Source organism: Lineus longissimus, chromosome 8 (assembly GCF_910592395.1).
Source record: "Lineus longissimus chromosome 8, tnLinLong1.2, whole genome shotgun sequence".
Taxonomy (NCBI): domain Eukaryota; kingdom Metazoa; phylum Nemertea; class Pilidiophora; order Heteronemertea; family Lineidae; genus Lineus; species Lineus longissimus.
Window position 1 is genome coordinate 2,383,281 of NC_088315.1, and position 22,241 is coordinate 2,405,521.

The 22,241-nt window shown below is 41.0% G+C and overlaps 1 protein-coding gene across 3 annotated transcripts in view; it reads left to right on the forward strand.

Moving 5' to 3' along the window:
• The window catches only part of LOC135492351 (xylosyl- and glucuronyltransferase LARGE1-like), a 62,952-nt gene that overhangs the window by 8,102 nt on the left and 32,609 nt on the right, over positions 1-22,241 (forward strand). Inside the window, exon 3 of one of the 3 annotated variants that reach the window (XM_064778765.1) lies at positions 10,534-10,558. The gene's annotated coding sequence lies outside the window, so the exon portion shown is untranslated. Of the gene's footprint in view, positions 1-10,533; positions 10,559-16,205; positions 16,467-18,018; positions 18,170-22,241 lie in introns of those variants that run through there. The other 2 variants (XM_064778767.1, XM_064778766.1) reach the window with 2 other exon arrangements.

Consider the following 22,241-nt stretch of genomic DNA (forward strand, 5'->3'; position numbering starts at 1 on the left):
GTGATGGCTCCCCACCATGGCATACCAACGTTCTCTTTGCCCATGCTTTACTAATCCATGGTAACCTGAGTCACTTCATGGCTGATGGGACATCTTAAAAGCAGCGGTTCAACTGCACCTTTGGGACTGTAACAGCTTTGGTGTCATATGACATGTGCCTCAAGTGTTGTGAATTGTGATGTTGCAGGTCTCAACTGACAAGAAAGATTGCGAGGACATCATCGTTGGTGAAAGAGTAAACTTGAAAGAAGAAGTTGTGGTGGCGGTCAAGAGTTGAAAATGAAAGACACTTATGAGACAATGACATGTTGCTTACCTCAAGTAGTGTGATTTTGGAATCATATTTCCTCTCATGAACTCTGCAACAAGGGGAATGACTCTGTCTTGTTTTTGCTAACGGTTTACAAGAACCACTTGACTATTGGTCGAGTTCATGTACTTAGGTACAGGGGTCACATGTGAAAACAAGTTTGAGAATTTTTGAGATTCTCCAAAACCCATGATACTGTGATAGTTAAGTTGCAATCCCGATGGAGGGTATACTGTGTTTTCATGATTTATAACATAAAATCCAATTTTCATAAATGTCAGGACGATTGTTTTTTTGGTAATTACTCTTACAACTCTTCTCCTGGGAGTTGCAATTGCGGAAAAAATGTCATATTTGCTGAGTCACCTTGTCTCGTTTATCATAGGACTGATTCAGATCTCTGACTGATTTCGACGGATTCTTCTTGTTGAGATCCGAGTCACTGAGCCAGCGGGGGCAGATCCAGGTTAAGAGAAAGAGGGGGAGCCTTGGCTCTTCACACTCATGATCAATTTTCAAGAGGTGCATGCCCACTGCGCTCCCGTTGATGCACCCATTTGGATCTGCCCCCAAGCTGCTTCATGCCTTCTTGGAGCAAACCAAAACCAAGAGAAGAAATTAGTGAAGAAATCTTATATCTATTTCACGGATGTGGTAAGACTGTATGAGCATGGAACTCATAAACTGAGGTTCAAGAAGGGTACCAAATGTATGCAACGGCAGAGTTTATACGGCTCGACTCTGGCTTGGAAGACTATGACAGAACAACATTGATTTTGTGAGATATGGCCGTAAACGAGCTGATAACGTGTAAGCAGATATTGGGTTGTGTGGACATGACAGTTTTCTCCTTGCATGAGGTAGTTGTCTTGTCACTACATTGTTCTTCATGGGTCACGATCAAATTGATGTGTTGTATGAGCAGATCGGTGATAGTCGCCCCAAATAGCCCTCTGTGGAGACCTGCCTCTGTGCTCCAGGAAAGATTGCTGACCCAGACTGGCGGTAACACCGTTATGCTAGGATATCAGCATGTTCCTCCTCCAGAGGGCAATTTCTGAATGAGATCCTTGGACAATAACCATAGCAACCTCATTTAGTGAGTGCTTGCCACCAGTTTGTACTGCAGTCATGGCGGCTTTTATTGAGATTGGCTGCTAAGGAACTGACCAAATGATTGAGATTGAAGAACAATGGGTCAGTGCTCATAAATAAGACGATCCAGTGATCCAGTCATAATAATGGATGGTTTCCTTTCTGCTATACTGATCTGGGTCTGTCTCAAAGCACGTTACGATCTCTCACTGTAACTGGCTTCCTGAGGGGTAATCTGCTCATACCATGTTCTAGAGCTCGACCTGTGAGGGCCAAAGCAGCAACTAGTCAGGGTTGGAAATCCTGGCCCTAAGAAAGTGGTCAGGCCTCCTAACTAGGGTACCATCATTTACAACAAATGACCGCTGAGGCTGCCACATGACCAAAACAGAAACCCATCGGTTGCACTTTTGGTAATTCATAATCCAATATTTACTGTTGCAATATTAACGTAACAAACCAGTGAAGCATAAATAACTGTTATCGCATGAACAATCTTCCGTGATCAATACGAGACCGGGGACGAAATTCATGACAAAAAGACATGACTAAATCAATTTGTGGCACAAATTGAAGAAAACCTTTCGTAAAGCTGGCGTGTGTAACACAAGCCGCGAGTCACTTCCGTGACCAAACCCAATCTGGAGAATCCATATGGCGAGCTATAACGCAAATACCCTGGAGTCACTTTTTCATGATAATATCATTTACATGTACCAAGCTGATGATTGGATTTGGTGCACGTAATGTTGATAGAGTTACAGCCGGTTAGGGCTTGAAGCAGTTGTGGGTTGCTTGGCAGTGGATGACAGTTGAGGGCTTGAAGCGAAGGGGTTGAGGCAGTGAATGCCTGGCTTGGAGAGTGATAGTTGAGGCTAGAGATGGTTAGGTCTTGAAGACAGGTGGTTTTGGGATGCTTGGCAAAAGTGGGGTAGGTTGCCCGAGGTATGCAAGGCTGAAACGTGTCATAGAATTGCCATAAGTGGTCATTTCTTTAGTGTGCATTAGGATGGAAGGCTGCCCAATGTCACCACGGACAATACTGCTCAAGTGCATGAAGTGGTCACAGCTTGGCATGCACGTCTCACAGCAGGTTATACGGTGTCGGAAGGAGAAATACTTCAAACCATGATTACTTTTTCAAGTTGGAAGTCTATTGCACTTCTCAGCCGAACCATTTATTGCCATGCACTGAAGAAGACTTGACACTAAACATCAGTTCATGAGGAAGGGCAGAATGGAAATGCTTGAAAGGTTTTGACTTAGTTTTCACCAATGTTTCTGATTGGCAAATAACTCGGAGTTTTAACTCTTTCCCTTGGTTGTGTATTGTCAAGATTTGCTTCAAGCTTTGATGAACGAGGAAAATCAGGTTTTGTTGGAATTTTTTGAGGCTTTTTTTCATTTGAAGTGAGTTGGTCATGAAGAAAATTCCTCGGTTACTGTTCATTGCACAAATTCGATCAGGTTGAATGTATCGTTTTGTCGGCAACCATCTTGCCTTAAAACTGCCCATGATCAAAGCATCGAGGAGAGTGTGTTTTCGTGTTGCTAAGCAACAAAGTGGAAGCTATCCAGGTGCGATTGTCACCGACCCTTGTCAGGGTGGTGGACGACAGTGAACTGTTACCTGTCAAATTAATCTTTACAAAGTTTTGGATGGAATGTGGTGATAGATAACAGTGTTGCTGCCGGTAAGCTGGCCCAGTCTGTTCAAACACCATACCAACAAGAGCTCTGTCAGCATCTGGGTTACTGGTGAAACAGCAGTCGTGGTCGACATCATCATTGTCATGTCCCTCATAACTTTGATCTCTTTACATGCTGGCCCACCTACCCCATTTTTCAAGATCAATCCATTTTTAAACCGTCTTTTCTTAAACCCCAAGAAGTGCTCTTTCTGACTGTCGACATGACTACATACTGAAAGCAACACGCATTAATACTTTCTAAGATGTCAATACCCTGGATACTAGTCTGATATTTATGTGAACCACGACCACCTGTCTGCCTAAAGCAACGGTGGAAAAGACCCTCGAATCTTCAGCGATAAATAGATGATAAGACGGCAGAACAAGTACTTTTCCATTAGAGCACTCAGGCTCCTGGCCAGAACGGAAGCAGGCTTAAAATGAACAGGGCTGATTATAGACTTGGCTGCACTTATTATGCTCATCTTTGAGAGGCAGAGAGCTAGAGTGGGAGGAAAGTCTTGGTTAGATTTGCTGACATTTTGTATCAAGCTGAATCCAGTTGATGCCTGGTGTTGCTCTTTTGAAGACAGTACATGTATTTCAATTTTTTTATCTAGGATTTGAGCTCTTATGAAAGAAAGTAGTCTGGATATGTTGAGTAGTTTTATTTTCAAAATTTTACAAAAACATTCAAACCACTGGGATCATACTAATCGTCTCACTGTTATCATCTGCCCGCTAAGGCCTCTAGTTATAAAAACATTTCTAATGAACCTAACTGTATGAATATCAAAGCAATAATAATTGCCTTTGACATGTGACCAGTTGGTCTTGACTGATCTGACCTGTGGCCAAATATGAAAATAATTGGCCATCATCATGCAGCACTTACTTTGTAATATTAATTGCATCTTTGATCAGGAGTTCTTGGACAAATATAAAACTTCATCAAGAAGTCATGATGAGTGAGCGTGATGTTGCTTAGCCTCTTTTGTGAGAGTAAACAAGTTGGTGGGGAGAGAGGGATAGTTCAGATGGAGCTGATTATATTTGTAAAAGTTAAACTTGAGGCTTTTGTCAGCAAAGACTGTGGAAGTTTCAGATGAGCGGCTCCATCAGCAGTGTGCATCAACCTGAGCATTTTGGATCGGTACCCATTTATAAATCTAGGTCTAATAGAATATGGCAGTGAGACAAAGAGACCTGCCTCAAGTCTCATGCTGACAGACTGTAGGATTAGAACCATAGCCAAGATACCACAAGGACTCGTTTCAGTGCCACCACCTTGATGATGATGATGATGATGATGATGATAGTGATGAAAAGAGGGGCACCTGTTCGGTTGAGAAAATATCGGCTAATCAGGAGCCTGCAGCCACTATTAGCGAGAAATTATAGTTGTATTTAAACGTTCATGATATCTTCAGCCAAGTGTACACCCATAATAGCGGATAATACCCATGATGGCAACTGCGGCGGAAGGCAGCCCAGGAAGAGATAACGAGAAGGGCCATTAGGAGCCATTTTATGGGGTGATCTCAGCGCTCTTGTTGAGAATGGGATGTGGAAGATCGTCTGTCTTTGGTCACTAGCATACCCTGCTATACCCTGCTATACAGACAGGATGAACAGTCCAAAGGTTACATTCTTTGTTATTTAGGATGAACATGTGCACATTCGGATGCCACCGGTGGAGGAAGTAGCAGACAGATGTTACATTCTGTCTGCTTTAACCACTGTACCTCTGGGGGGACATTGATCCGATGGTTAAAGAACTGGTACATGCAAGGATGAAACTAATCACTAGGGTTCGGTTAGCAATTTAGAGCGACCTCCTCCCGCATGTAACTGGTTTGTTGTCTGAGTGATTGCGCCCTCAGGGTTTGTGTTCGCCTGCGATCTGATAAGACAGAGGAGTGTATGAGCATTGGGCGCATGATCCTCCCTGAGTGCTCGTGGCGGAGCTAGTCGACAGAATACAAACAAGTATGATCACAATATTGCATGACTGATATGTTTGGTTCAGGCGGTGTGGATCAAATGAGCAGCAAATACAGGGGTGTTCCAGATTAGATGATTTGCGGAAAATAAATGGTTTCCAGTAGTGCCAAAAACCTGGCAAGGGAGGACAGCTAAGGGGTTAAAACCACTAGCCGTTGGATCTGAAACAGATCCATCAGTGGCCAACATTGCTAAACCAGATACGTTAGTTTGGCTCGGTGGCTGTAAGGACGCTCCCATTAGTAAATGAGGTATCCACAATGACAAGGATATGACCTGAACCTTCAAAGAAGTTGCCGATGGCAATCTTGTAAAGTTCTGATTGAAGCAATATCATTTTCAATTCTTTAACCTCTAGAAAGTGAATTTCTGTTATAATCTTTGAAGTAGTGACATATCATGATAGCCATGTTTCTCGAAAACGGGTGATAACCAGAATATGCCAATCTCTGAGCTTATAAGTGCAAAACTCTCACTTTGATGTTTTATATTTGAAAACGATTAGGGTTGCAGGCATTTTAGGATATTTGCATCATCTAAACATCTTAACTCTGAATCAATTCCCACTTCAAACTTGTTTTTGTTCCAATATAAAAACCTTTCTACCAGACTTATGCAGACGGAAAGTATGGAAATAACATTTGGTATTCTCCATGGTTTTGTGTCACATTTAGACAGAAGAGCAGTGATTTATCCAACAGGTATAAAAAAAGACAAGATATTCTTGCAGAAAAAACACTCACTTTGTTGTGACAGCGGCAGAATGAAGACCCAAACACTGGCTCTGTTATGAGACCAGGCCATTAACCAAGCATCCATCTTCATCTAGCCGACATCATATACAATAGTACCTTTATTACAGCAGTAATAATCTCCCATCTTGGACACGAGGTACAAAGACATCCCGATCGAAGAAGTGTGAGGACATTAGGCATCCATTTTGGCTCCGTCAGAGATTACCATGAATTATTGATATCGGGATGAAGGTTGGTGATAAACATGAAATATGGATGCTCCAGAGACTCAGCTGCAATCTCAGATATGGACCGCATATTATGTGGAATGGTTTCACCACCTTTAGCATAATGGAGAGAATAATCAGATGTGGGATAAAGCCCGCATGGTATAACCACCGAGGAAGAAGCACATGTAGGAAATCATGATGTTAGGGGTGCAGTATGTGAACAGCTAAACCCATGACATGACCAAACATCAAACAATTTCCTTTTGTTTACTGATGATTGGGAATTTCAAACTCCCGAACGTGACTTTTTCAACCACCAAAGGAAGTAATTGGGCAAATAAAGAAAGCTTTCCCTTTATTGTCTGCCAAACATGACTCTCTCAGGAGTTAGAGGGTCATCTTCCACTTTTGGATTAGCCTTCCTGACTGCTGGTGAATCGAACAGAGGGAACACCCTAGAAATGGTGAAGAAAGCAAATGTTATCAGTTGGAAACTGGACCCTGATAGAATGATAAATTGGTAGTCAAGCGACATGGCTGTAAAGGGTTTGCCATAAACCGATTGTTCTATCCTGTTCCGATGCCATTGGGCTTTAGTACGGACTGTGCCTTTCGTGGTGCGAATTCTAAATGATCCAAAGGGTCATTTAGGGATAGCAGGCAGACCATAACCTGACCACCCGTCAGAAAGAATGGCCGGTAGTGTGACTATGGCTACTTCTGATATCTGCCAATCGGTTTATTGCATTTTTGTGCAGGACCTCAAAAACTGCCGATTCGGGCTTACGGTACAGTATATTGCTTTTGATATTTGCCAAGTCACCTCACTTCAATTTCACAAGCTTCAGAAGAGAAGCAAAAGCTAAGATTCCTTGTAGCTGGTGTTGATGATGCAAACAGAGACCCCATCCTCGTGAAAACATGAATAGCTTGTGATGGACTTATCCCCTTGGCTGAAAACAGCATCTCTGGCCAATTACCCCAACTTGCTCCAAACTTCGGTAGCACACAACACTGAATGCTTTCCAGAGCACTTAGGAAGGAGCTCTATTATCTTTACCAGTTCATGTCTTGAGGCTAGACGTAGATAAACACCAGAAATATTGCTCTTCTCCTAACAGCATCACCTGTACTCCAAAAACTAAAACAGATAGACGAGATAAAAGTAGAAATCGCACCTGAAATGGTGAGAAACGAAATGTGATTTTTGGTCGATTTGTTAAAATTGAGACGTGATTGTCAAGGTTTATGGTGGAAAGAAGCCATATGAAGCAATTATGTGTGGGTATTTGAGGTGTTACTTGTTCAAGTTTATGCCTATTCTCAGATGTCCTAAACTGAAACCTGTTTTGGAGTAAAATTTTGGAAAAGAATACTTTGCCATTGTGGACAGGGATCTGGCAGTGAAAGAGTTAAGCCAGCCCAAAGCGGCAAATTCGATATCAACAACGTAGCCTATTAATCAATCTAAGTATCACTCGCACCATGGAAAAAATGGTTACGAAATTTGTCCCAAAAACGACACATTTGACACTAAGTGAGCATCTTATCGGCAAATTATTGTCACCTGGACATTCACACGATGAGGCTGCAACGTTTTTACATGGGAGATCCATTAACTCTGCTGATGGGTGAACGTTTATCTACTTTTATACCTAACAAGAAAACTCAATCAGTTGGAAGTGTACCAAGTGGAAGTCTGTTGCAAGATTTCATACTCTCAGGACTATCTTGCAAGTTTTTCAAATAAGATGTCGCTGACAGTCGTCTCTATCTCACAGTACATACTAGGCACTTCACACTTTAATCAAGAATGTGACTCTGGCTGAATCCAAAATAACTGAGGGCGCTAACTGTGCAAACTGGTCACTCCAAGACTATACATTTGACCTTCCAGTTCTTGCCTATAGTCCCAAAGTGACATGAAAAAAGTTTTTTTTATGAAGTCATCCTAACTGGTCAACTTTCATTCAATTTCAGTAGAGAGCTTGACATTTTGAAGCTGTTTTGATGACTATTTTCTCACTTTTCTTTTCTTTGAAAAGTACATCTGACCTTTCTGAAACTGTGTGAAATTGCTCAGATAGTATCCTACTTTGAAATGGGCGTGGGAGGAGGAGGTGTACTGGAATTATAACAAGAGAAGTACTTTTGTATAATTAACATCAAGATCTCATATGCCACGTACTGTTTAAAAACATCTAGTACAGAGCATCTCAGAAGTACTCTTTGGCGAGGGGTTTCATGAGGGACACCGAAGCAGTTTGAATATGCTAATGATTTGATGGGTCTAGTTCGGCACATACAGAGAATTGACGTAGTGAGTCCTTCGAAATCTAATCGGAGGAATATCTCCGCAAAAACAATTGAGCAAACTGTGACCCTATAAATTCAGACAAAATTCATCAAATTCATCACAATTTTGCAATATTTTTGACGAAACTGCAGAAGTGATGTTTTGAATTGCTCCTTGAATTAAACCATCCTTCACCAATCAAGCGTGGCATATGCAGTGTAGCAAAGTTGCTCGATATTTTTGATCGAATTGCGGCAGATTCATTGAATTGTTTATTGGGATTCTCCATCCATCGCCATGACGATATGATCGAAAATGTAGAATTATCTGACGATTTCCTTCCGCCACATTTCAAGGTAATGTAAGGCTTCTCTTTTCTATTCCACCAATGCTGACCACGTTTCTCTGTACATTCGTGTGTACACTTTCACAAAATCTACTGGCGATTCAGTTGAGATTTGAACTGGAATTGATTTAACGTTTTCTCTTGGTTTCCAATACGGTCTCCAATATGGTCAGCCATGGATGACCAATAGTTGGCAAGACAGATGACGGAGATATTCCATTAAGTTCTATTAATGCGCTTGCGATCTTAACATGTGGTGTGGTGTCCAAATACGAAGGCTCCAATACCGGTAATTTGAAATCTGCTCTGCCTTGAGGTGGTTAAGTGGTTAAGTAACGTGCTGATCAGGAGGTTGTGGGTTCGAGGCTCAGACACACCATGGCTTCCTTGAGCAAAACACTCAACGTTACTTTGCTGATATCGATCAGTACCAGCCTTAAAGAGAGATTCATTGCAAAAGATCTGAAATCAAACCTGAAATGTCAGCGGCGTCTACATCTGATAAATATTGTCATGTGCTACCTGATTTCCTCAGGGAGGGACGTGCAATCTGCTGTTCCTCATAAAGTAAAACCAGAATTGGAATTTTATCTCCAAGTTTGATTTATGCGTGTGGCTTCTGGCTGCAGGGAGAGTAATGAGAAAGTTACAATCTTGGATGAAGGCGTCGCATGCTTTATGACGTCCGATAACAAGTTGTTGGAATTGCGTTTCTTGCAGGCAAGATGTAATCAAGCTGATTATGCCACACAGACTGTTCTGCCATGCCTTCAGATCTGAAGAAGCTACTAAATGATCAGTAAGAATATGTTAGTTGGACCCCTTACGTGCTGTTTCGGTCAGGCAGATTGTCTTCTAGGATTCCACGCCCTCCTAACTGTGGCCCTAGTGTGGAGTCTCGCAAAGGTTCCTTGCTTGACCAGATCGTTTCTGGTGGTCATTGAGATAGGATGAAGCTATCGGTAAAGCTAGTCTTAAGCGCTCTGTGATGTCTTCAAATTCACAAGCAAAAAAGTGCCACCGTTCATTCTGTCTGTCCCCGCAGATCAACCTCAACGCACCGCCCTGTCATGATCTTTACCACCGGTGCTAATTAGACGATCTGAAGCTAAATCACAATGACACGCCTGCAAAATTGATTCTCCAAGCGACTGAAATAAATTTAATTAGATATGAATTTACAGCTGCATCTCATCGCCAGGGGACGAATGCTGGTTGCCGCTCCTATCAGAATATTCCAGATAATGGGTATAACTGTTGGCAGAGTCTACACGGATGTGATATTTCATCTCGCATGTAACTGACTTTGCCACTGGGATTTTTAACCCTTTTATATTTCATTTATTTCAAAATGATAACGAAGACGGTGCGTGTCACCAGTTTCAGGAGCCCCAGGATGTAATACAGTAAAGAGGCGTGTTTGAATGTCAACGTTTCCTATTATATCATTGCTCCTGGATTTCTGTTGAAGATCGATGTTTCTTCTAGCTTTGTGATGTGAAAATCCACTCATGCCCCAGAATTCCCCTCCCTTGGGTCCTTTTCTAATCGTCCCCTCCCCACTCACCCAACAGTGAAAATCTGCTCTAACCATGCTCAGAGTGAAATGCCTTCATGAAAATGTCCTACTTTAAAGTGTGCTTTGTGGAGTTCTGGTGAAACGGTGCATCTTTCTTCGAAAATTTCCCCATTTCATCATCATTGAAAAAGGTTAAATTGATCCCAATAATGGCAAAATCGACTTGCCCGCGAGTGCCCCTTGGGTCTTCTTCTCACCATACTGCACATTGAACATCCAGCCAACCTTTTCTCATTTGTGTCTTTCAGAAACTCAGCACCGGGTCCCCACGGGGTAAGTAGAAGCTTAGATAGTGATTTAAGTGTATTTGTCTAATGGTTTACAGCCATTGAACTGGCGATTCAGTCACTTAACCGACAAACCACCGAGATTCTAGACTCGGGCGATAGGATGTATCACATGATACAAGTTCATGATGGCTTCTTGAATGGAGCTGGGCCAATTCGCCTTTTGAAAGCAATAGATCTTCTCTCTCCTGATCTGTATTTTCCATTTGTTTTCGATGTCTTCCAGACAACTGTAACCTGTTGCTGAAATGTGATACAAAATGTTTCTATCCTCAACACCTCTTCAGGCAGCATTAACAAACACTTCAAGATATCACATTTCCGGGGCAGCGGGTGTGAGCCAGTCAATAGAATGGCCAATCACATTGATCTGTATGCACTGTGCATTAGTCCCAAACGGATTTAACGATTGATGGAATGGCTTTATCGATTTGGTATGGTTCGATGTTCAATTGGAAACCAGCGTATTGGAAATCGTTGTTCATTCGGAGAAATACTGGTTTGCGTTCAAGAGTTACGACCAGGTGATGTCTGGTCTGACATTTGATCCAGATTCAGTCTGATCAGAAAAAACATCATCTTTCATTCCCTGGTGTCGAAACTCTTGTCAAGCATCTGACAGGCCAAAAAATTGCAATTAGTACCTCCTGATCTTTTGATCCCAAGTCCGGGTTGAAAGCATTGACTGCCATCTCTTCTCAAAAATCAGGTGCGACAGGCGGCCATTTTATCTGAAGTAACCTGCTTAGGGCGACCATTTTGTCCCAAGGTAATCTGCTCTGGGAGTGGATCACTTGAGCCAAGCACCAGTTGTGCCGTTACTGGGCTAAACGATTGTTGTGGCGCCAGCCAACAGTTGCGGGCATTGTGCAAGTAGTTAACACAGGAATGTTATGATTTCTTTTACAAGAGGTCTCATTTCCTCTAGAAACCTGTATTTCTTCTTATTATTCTGCTGCTATAGCGGATGTAACTGAGTTCATGGCAGGCAAATGAAGATGAAATTAAAAATGAACCATGTTGTAGACCTGTCTGCTGTTTGGCAGCCAGCATTGTCCAGATAAACTGGTGTGTGGTCCAGTCTACCTCAGCCACAAGATTCATGCTACAACCATATCATCTTCTATTCAGACACGTCGAAAGGAATGAAATTATGGGATACAGTTGCATCAATTCTTGCGATCGCTTCTGCTGATTAGTGAGTTATGGATGCATTGTGTACGGAGCTTGTACAGTCTATCTGTAAGCGTGATTCCAGACATTTACATTTCCTTCAGCACTATTGGAAAAACTGAAAGTTTTCTCCAGCACAGTGAGAAGGTGGTCATAGAATCAGACTGCTTCTTGAAGCTGGTTAGCTAGAAAACTTGCCTCAACACAAAAAGGTTGTGCCTGCCGATCTTTAAATATCGGAAATTAGCAAACACACAAGGGCCTCGAGATCAAACAGAGTGAGTCAGGATGTTGGAGGCTTATTCATGGCTTTGATTGGTGGATCAAAGCGAGGGTTTATCTGGAAACGAGCAGAACTGGAACGTTGCCTCCAGCAAAATGTTTAGTATTTAGATTTCTAAGCCCAGAGGGGAAGGAATTTGCATGATACAAATAACTGTATCGTTTCTGTGTGATTTGTTTAGCTTTTGTCACCAAAGCTGTTGCAAGCTCACAGCATCATGACAGGAGAACAACTTTCAGTGAAAGCCGTACATTCTCACTTCCATGACAAGTCTGCCTCCAGATTAGACCTCTCGTGGGAAGATCTACTATGACAAATTGAGTTAGCTGAGATAGCGCTATCAATTGCTGAAATTGCCAGCAGGTGGCTGCGACAAAATCTTCATCTTTTGAATGTTAAAATGGGTTTTCTTGCTAAGAGCGTACGTCTATTAAAGTACAATCTATTAAAGTACAATCAAGGATGGATTTGTGCTGCTTTGATTTTGATTATGAAGTTTGGACCTTCAAGGCCTGATTCCTCGTGGTCATTTTCAATTCGAAAAATCATGCTCGGCCCCAGCTGGTATTTGTTATTTCATCTTACTTTTCATCTTAACAGGAAAATGGAGGTATCATCAAAAACCTCTGATTCAAAGGGAAAACTTAGCTGCTGTGTGCTGTGTGGGTGGATTTCTAACAGATTTTTACTCGAGTTGCCATCTCACGAAATGTGACCAGGAAATAAATCAGTACTCTGGTACGCATCAATGTTAATGAACCCGTGGGAGCGATAAGGACATGGGCCAGGTGACAACCCGTTTACAATAAGTGCCCTCCGATAACTCTCGCATTCAATGAGACACCAGAGAGGGTGTGGAATCTTGACGAAGTCATGATTTAGTTATGAGGAGAAACTTTGCCCTTCTGAGACTGATAAAAGCAAGATATTTCAGTGGTTGTAAGCTAAAGCGCTTTATATTCCAATAAAAACCCAATGTTTATTTATCAATTGTCTTACCATAGATGATCTCTTCTCTTAGTACTATCAATCATATCTGGGAGAAGGATATTATGATGTAATAATCTTTGGTAGAACCCATTGGGGAACATGACACGTTTGTTAATCATGAGGCATTAACTCTCAAAGGAGTAGCAGTACATTGGAAATATTCCAGTCGATTAATCAGTGATTTTGGCAAATAACATTGTCTAGCAATTTCATTAGGCTTTCACCTCTTGGGATGTTTCTTTCAAGTAATCTCAATTTGACGTTTCTGGAAATCGTTGCCGGTCAAGATAGGTGATTCACAAGTCTTAAGGAGAAAATCTACATCCATGAATATTTTCGTTTCAAATCCTTGTCAGTATCCATTTGTGCCATGTTAAAAAACACATGAAAAACCACCCAAAACTCTGTCACATTCCCCAACCAGGTAACATTTTCTGTTGCCGTAATTCCTTGTAACTGCGTTTTTTGCCTTGTTTTGCTCAGTCACGCTACCCTCCGCCATGTTGCACTTTTCGCTCACACGCAACAAGATGACGAACAATATCCCGGAGTCTTCAGGTATAATTTTTAACCGCATCGCTTTATCTGCGTTCCCTCTAGGGGTTCGGAGATAATTAGACAATTTTCACCCACACATTGCAAAATATTGATATTACATGCCATGAGTTCTCATGCTGCAACCAAAAAACAATGCAGTGATATTGAAAATCGAACTTCACAACTTGTTCATCAGATAGGAGTTTGTCTTTTATAGGTTAAAGGTTTTCCATGTAGCACCTCCATGTAGTTTCATAACCTTGGAAAAAGAAAGCAGATACATCTATCATCATCATCATCAGATTGGTTTAACCTAATTATCAAGGCTTTCTCTTTACATTCATTTGTCTTGGCAATGGGTCTCAGCCACTAACTATAGCCCTAGCACAGATCACCCTTAACCACCCTTCCCCAAAGAAAGCCAAGAGCTAAGCTGAAATAGACTATCAAAGCTTTCTGGCCACTGAAGAGCAAACAGATAATGCTGATTATGGCTTGATTGTCAAGCTGTTTGAAATGAGAGTTGGAACCATTTGGCGAGGTAACATATCAAAGTAGACATTGGCACTCCTTTATGCAAAGAGGTTGATCCTATCCAATAAGGGATAATGTGGAACAGGAGAGAACCATCAAGTCTTTTGGTCCTTTAGGTTGGTGGTCATTATGGCCTGAAGTCAAGTTTAGAAAGGCATGGAAACCCTAGCCTTATCATCATCATAGTCTACGTGGTCGAAGTATGCCTGCAAGCTTAGGAGCCGCTTGGTCTTTCTTCTGCTACTTGCGACGGAAGAAAGAAATGTCATATTGCTAAACTTGCAGGTTTCTTGAGCTCTTAAGCATAATGAGAAGTCCTGGGAGGGGTAGAAGCACTCACAGACACTAATACCTTGCATTATAGCAGTATTTGAGCTATCCGAGATGATTTTTCCGAAATGCGCTAAAGAGTGTCATACCACCATGTCATAAAAGAGATGTCATCTGAAACCAAAATGTTGAGACTGCTTGTAATCTCTGCCAGACCTCTGAAGTATGAGTCGACAAAGCCTTGTATCGATGGAGAAGGTATAGAGAGTGGTTTTGTTTGGGATAAGATCTGATTTCAGGAGCCGCTAGTGGACAGCTACCCAATACCCTATGGGAACTGAATATGTTTTGAAAGAACAGACTGGGCACTGAGTGTTGCATGATTTGGATGATTTTTTTGCTGATCATGACTTCGGCTGACGACTCTGTCCTAGGTATGTGTCTTGAGTCATATTTTACAAAGGGTTTCTATGCCCTCTAAACACTTTGGTGAGTCAGTGGCCAGTTGTCCACATGACTAAGGCCTGATTGTATAAGAGGATGGACATAAAGTGATGGACAAATGAAAGAGTTTTTCTGAGTTGTTTGTATAGATGTGAGAATTCCCTCAAACAATCGCAAACGTGCCGTATTTCTGTCAGAGACACTGTTACAAGAGGAGAACAATCTTTTTGGTGCCAGAAGATATTTTTATCCTTGTAATGGTGGGCAGAGGTGTTCATATTTTTCCTGCTGGTAGCAGGCGTTGGTGATATGCTTTTAAGCTATTGTTGGACAGGCAAGATCAGTTTTCCATGTGTCTTGAATTGAAAAATGGCCTTTTCTTTGTGATGGCAGCTGTGGATGATCTTTCACTCAACCTTGAATGTGAAATGGAGAATTGTGACACCAGTCTATGAATATCTCTAAGAAAGAGTCAACACTGCATCAGCTAAAACAGCCAAATATTGTGAACAATATCGAACTTAGATATCCTGATTCAGTTGCGCATAAATTCTCCCTCGCGAGAGTGTCGCTAATAAGTTTACACAAGCATGTCTCTTTCGAGGGACACGCCACATGTCACCTTTTATTCCATTCCCTTGATCTCTTTACATTCTCATATCGATTTATCAAAATGTCATTGTGTCAACACTGAATCTTTGCAGGTCCATACACCAGCATAGTTCAAAGCCCATCCGGAGACAAAAAATCCCTCCAAGATTCCTCTGTAGGTTATTTCTGTGAGATATAGACATTTATACTGTTGACAGTTTTCTCTTGATTGAATAGAATGCCAGTTATATCCTGGAGGAATGATGTGCAAGGTTCTTTGATCCTTGTACAGAGAGCAACACCAACATTGATTATCAATTGTGCAAAACATCACGGCCTTGCAAAAGTAATTGTGCGTTTTTCATCATGTATTTTAACAGAAATTAAACTCAGTGTCAGTATTCGTTATCTCTCCAAAGACCACTGGGGTGGAGCTCTCATTAAAATTGCACCCAAAACCTCAACTGCTACCTCGGTTTTGGCCTTTATTGTAGCCCCACCCTCCTGTGTTTGGTGAGATAAAGGAAGAAGGGAAATCGTGCTTCGTGAGGGTTGGCCTGGTGACCAGAAACAGATAATTTTTCTGCTCAGTCTGAACCGTAATGTCAGTAACATGAACTTACTCTCAAGTTCCCAACCATCATTTGGCGATTAGTATAATCACTGTAACTGCTGGTATCATCGAATTCCATAGCTCCTTCAAATTGTTATAGACCATTTACAACCTCCATCCCCTGAGACAGCTCCGCTGCCAGCATTGATGATTTGCTATCGGAAAATTATTGCAGCGTACTGCTGGTTCGGCGGTATTTGCCATTAGACAGGCAAACTTAATGGTTTAGTGTTTAGGTGTATTTTTCATTGGACATTTATCGGTAACGCACGGGAATCTCGTTGAGCAGAGATATCTGAGTTATTCTGTGTTTTGATACCAGTTACCACATGCATCGGAGGTAATAGATCACTGACGAAGGATACCTGCGTGTGCTCAAAGCCTGTGGGATGTATGGCTTTGTGGTTCTGGCTTTGAACTGTCAAAGGGGATACGCTTACTCGTGGTAAACTGATATTGGTAAGTTATAGTATCGGTTTTTGTTTTTACTCTTATCATTGATTTGATTTTGTTCTGACAGATGTTGATGTCGGTTTCTCGTCTTGAACTGTCATGCTTTGGTTTGGCACTACATATACAGTAATGGATACATGTTGTAGGCCCGAGGCTTGGATACTCGCCTCATTTGATAAATCTTCAAAATTCACCATAACTTTTAGTAAATTGGATTCAAAATCCATCACCTCTTTCTGCAATGACTATAGGTAGGAGTAAGGTGGGCCAGGTCATCTCACCGAGTCACACCAGGCCCAGTGCATGGAGACCAACTGGGACCCTAAAGCTCTTATCTACAGTCTGATAGGCTATAGTGGCAAAACAGCGATTTCAGTCATCAGTAACAAAACAGGTTTTGTTCAGTTTCCCTTCGTACATTATCCAGATCTTCTTCTTTATCACTGCCGGTCTTTGTTTATCAGTCGAGTTAACACTTTCCATGAATATTCCATCTTGCGGTAAGATATGATATTTCCTTGATATATACTTGGCAGGTGTAAGCACTGTTGTGATTAATTAACTCTAACATCACTTAGCTTGTGACCGGTAATTTGCGCTAAACCTACATAGCATGTTAACACTATGCTACGCTTGGTTATTAGCCATATTGTATATAATGGCCTGTCAGTGGAATTAGGTTTTAATTCAATCAAAATGTATGAGCTATTATTTATATGATACGCAAATACTAATGCATTTTCTGAATGAAATTCAAAATCTAAGTGCAATTTGTTGGGGAAAATGGACTATAAATGATTCTGTTACTGTGTCCTGTCAGCAAAAACCTGCGTTCAGCGTGCAGGGAATTACATTGTATGTCTCAAATGCTATAAAAATGAATGAAGTAGCAGTTGAACCAAGTTGACATTAGCCTTGTTAGTCTTTGACGGATGATGCCATTAGATTTTAATACAATGAGCTTTAAACTACACCCACAATATGATCAATACATTTTTTCATTCCCGGCATTGAAAGCATGCCAGCAGCTTGGTGATGTGGCTTGGGACTCATCAAATTAATCAACCTCCGTGAATGAAAATGTCACAATGAAGGCAATAGCTACTACATCAAGTGATGCTCACCGAGTCTCATGCTGGCCACAGAGTTAACCCAACCTGCATGGTTATCCCAGGTCCCTGCATGCTACGAGAATCAGTCATCTACGACCTGATTCATGTCATCAGCAAAATCTTTGAATGATGATGTATCTTGAAAAGCCTCTAGGTATAGGCACCATGTGGGCCTATGTGTACTTGCCAACCCAAACAATTTGCTATTTCATGGCATGACTTATATCAAAAGATGTTCTTTTTATGTCGGCCTAACTTGAACTTGCATTGTAATTTTGCATTGGTACAATAATAAACCATTCTGGTCTCTCATGACCTGCTGTGGAGTTGAAAAAAAAGTAGCTGAGTTTCATTTTAAGTAGGCCAAAATATGTTATAAATACATGGACATAGGTTCTTCTCTCTTATTCTCTATACCTAGTATGTTCTGTTCTATTTATACAGGCACAGGCCTATGTCTTCTTGATTCTTTGTTGGTTGTGTTGCTGTTTTTTGCTGCAGGCCAGAGATTCTCGAAGGATTACTTGACGCCATACTGTCCTCATCATTCGGTTTCAGAAGCTTCTTTTGATTACAAACTCCCTTCAAGCTCATAAGGTAATGCTTTTCAATTGTCACTTTCATGCTGTGTGTGAAACGGATCCCTCAATGTAGGCCTTGCACCAAATGTCTTCTGCCAAACTTAAAACATCTTTTTTGTCTGTGCCAGATCACCTCTTTTCAGTATAGAGAGACACTGGAGAAAATATCAGAAAATAATTTTATGCCAATTATATCCCCTGATCTCTAAGATATCCCAGCTGGTTCTGCTGTCACCAAGATTGCCAAAAGTGGCTATACCAATTATCATGGTTTACTAGACATTGGCCATCCAATTTATACTTAGGAGCCGATAAAGGGTAAAGATTAATGCTCAGCCGATAAGATAAATGTGTATGTAAAGTGTTGGAGCTGTCTCTCTCGTTTGTCTTGGGAGGATGTTGTGACTCTGTGATGGGGGAGGATTGGAGAGCTACTAATTGATTGGATGAGAAGTTTTGAAGCAAGACAAGTTGGACAGCAAGATTGCAGAAGGAAATTCAACGTTTTCTGCAGGGGTGGGTGCCATCTTGATCCACCTTCCGCTCTTGACAAGTCTTGCTTTCCCTTAGAATAGTACGAGGGTACATTTGGGTAATGGCCAAATCTGATTAGGGTAATGGTAATGAACTTTGACGGTAGAAAGATGATGAAATCTCGTGAAAAGAATCCATCAGGATCTAACGAGAGCAACACCTGGCCAATCTGGCTTAGCATTTGCTCGAATTAGGAACTTGTTACTTCCAGATTATCGAAGATTGCACCATTGATTCCTGTCTAATATGACACATGTTGCTTGGACTAAAAATACAATTCGAATGTGATGGTACTGTTAATATACAGTAACCCGATTTATTTTTGTGGCACGGCAGTACTGAAGGTACTAGACATGCAAAAGCAACAAGACTTGCCATGTTCAATATTTACATATCAGTCTGCAGCATTGCTTACTTTTAAGAGAAGAGTCTTTCAAGGGTTGGTGTTGCTGATCTTGGTGTTCAATGACCCTATTCCAGGTGTGAAAACACTTGCCACTTGTTTTTTCGATTTCCGCAACTTGCAACGTCTTCTCATCAGCGGGATCAATAATGGCAAGATATAATCTCGGCTAAATAATTAACGACGAAAACATCTGTCATTTCTGTATCGCTTTTTGTCTCGCTTGATCGACAGCTTTCGTTTATTCTAAGAAGATCTTTCAGCAAGGGTAAGAGGGTAAAACATCCACAAACTACCGATTTTGTTATTGTGATGAGCAATGATGGGATATCTGCGATGACAGGTATCGCAGGTCGCAGTGCTGAATAATTCCAGACAAGATATTTTTGTCTCATAAACACTTCAATATTTGCAGAGCGCTTATACGTAGAATGTCGACAGAGCCCAAGCCGTGAACTTTAGAAGTAGGCTGTGTAATTTAAAGAGAAAAAAGACAAGTCAAATATCAGGAAAAGGTCATGTCTTGTCTCTAGTTGGGCTGCAACTCGATAATCCAACAGGATTTTTAACTTGGCATTCAGTTTGGAAGACAAATTTTGTAAGAACTTGAGAAATTTTTCATGATAGTCATCTCAAAGTTAACCTATATCACACCCCTACGGTCTTTTCATATCTTTTAGTCAATTTCCAATTTCCTATCCAAAAACTCAGGAAATATCAAATGATGTCTTGTTCAGAAAGGCAAGGCTTCCGCTGTGAAAAGCCTTACCCCTTGACAACGCTGGTATTTGATCCTATTTCCATGCCCTTGGGACACCACATTCTACATAAGGTCTCATGTTCAGCTGTTAGTTCTAGAATGTCAGGATGCCTCACCTTATATCTTTTGCGGATTTCAGAAGTACACGAGCAACTTCAACAATGGTTTGGTCTTTTAACAAAATCTTGAAGGAAAGATACTGTATGACTGACGTCAGTTTTTATTTAGCGCTTTTCTCTGAGCAGGGTCTGTACTATAAAGAACGTCAGAACACCTACCATTATGTTAGATCTCCATGGACTGACTGAGGCACTCTGAACCAGAATATGGTTATCCTTTATCTTCACAGCCCTATATAGGCGTGTACACACCTAAAGCATTTTTGGATGGTTTTCTGCAACTGTGAATCGTTCCCAGTAAATCGCCCCCCCTCCCTGCGGTAAAAATGCACCTATTCACACTGCCCTGTATGGCTTAACACAAACGATATATTAACCATCCTTGTTTTCGTCGTTGGGCTGATGATGTTTCTTAATTTTGAGCAGAAAAAAAACAAGTGAAGCAATATTTGGACTTAGAAATTTTTTCATCTGTCGTCGTCGGATGGGAATCGATGAAATTGTAACAAAGTTGATTAACCAACTTTTGTAAAAATAGATGGGGACTGAGAAATTAAGTTTGCTTCAACTTTATGTACGAAATTTGATCAAAGAATTAAGATTACCAGTTAACTATGGGGCTAAAATAGGTTTGCGCTGTACTGCAAGAGGACTTTGAGCACAGACCAATTAAACAGTGTCAGTTTTTCATTAGATGTGGTAGATGCAGCAAATTAAATCTGTCTGTCCTGTGCAATCTGGTTCAATAGTTTGCCACCAAGTTAAGTACCAAAATTGATCAAACTGCAAGATGGAGTAGAATGTGTTTACACTGCTGAGGGACGTTTATAACCTCATTTCAATTTCTTTTGGTTTAATTAATGATATTGCCCGCGGCAATCATGATGAAATTTCCTGATTGATTTACGATTTTCCAACGAGATATTTCTTCGTGAATAAATCTTCATTAGTGCTGCAAGATGAAGTATGTTGGCATCATTATTAGGCAGTTGCATGGAGCGTGATTGGGCAGATTTTGGAGGGGGGAAACTTGCAGAGAATTTGTTCGTTTCAGTGTTATTGGCACTTAAAATGAGAATGGGCATAAATATTCATATTATTCCTTCAGTGCTAGTGCCCTTTGCATGGAGCATAATTGGGCAGATTTTGGAGTGAAAGTACTCCCATGCCTGGTCACATATAACAGTAGTGTCCCTCAACTGGCTTAAACAGTCAACGAAGCATTCATGACATACTGCCAGTCAGCATAGATCACCAAGGCTACACAATACAGACTAATGACTAGTTGCAATCATTACAATAGCACATCAAACAAGCCATTTTTCAACTCATCAAAATAACGATCAATTCAATGCCATATAAAAGCAATTTACAACCATCATCATATAAATGTATCATTAACAGAACCAAACTATCAACTTAGAAGTCATAACATTTAGGTCCCATGTCGCTGTGTTTATTGACCAATTTCAAAGGCTAAAGTATCAAAGAGCATGGATACTATACGAATGGATCTGAGAACTGTAGACTAGAAGAAAACTTGATGATTCAATCAAGAATTTGAAATAAACCATACTGTACTCATAAAAAAGTTGGCAGGGAAAATATTTCTCGTTTAAACCCCAATGTACCTTTTTGTGGAGAACATTGTTCACAGTCATGGGCAAAAAGCTTTGAAAAACTTTATTGTTTTTGAAGAAGATTTTAAATCAGACGTTCTTTTTGTGACACCCTGTGAGTTAGCAATTTGAGAAAATAAGTGTAAAATTGCACTTTTTGGATGATTTTCAGCTGATTATTCCTATTCCTTTGGCAACTGTGTGAGTAAACCTAAACCAGCATCGTTTACAGCGATCGCGACCAAATTGGCAAAATGTGGTAGTTAGTATGGGGAACAGCAATGGGCTGTGGAGGCTGAATCCCTCATTAGGGGATGCAAGTAGCTCGGTGGTAGAACTCCAGGATAAGCACATCATTAACGATGGATACATCGACCCTGAAGTATATGTCTGTGTCTATTCGATTTAACGCTTTCCGTTTTGGTGGTTGACGGTTTTGCTTCAAGGATTGAGCCTGTGGAAATCCCAACATAATCTGGTGCAATTGCAAATGCAGGACACGGAAACTGACTAGTGACTATTGTCTATACTTTGAAAGTATTTGACTTACCGCTGACCTGAAATCAACTTACTGTGATACAGTCAAATTGATCTTCAGTAAACATACTTGATGTCGAATCTACTGAAAACACATGACTTTAAGGCTTGTGCCT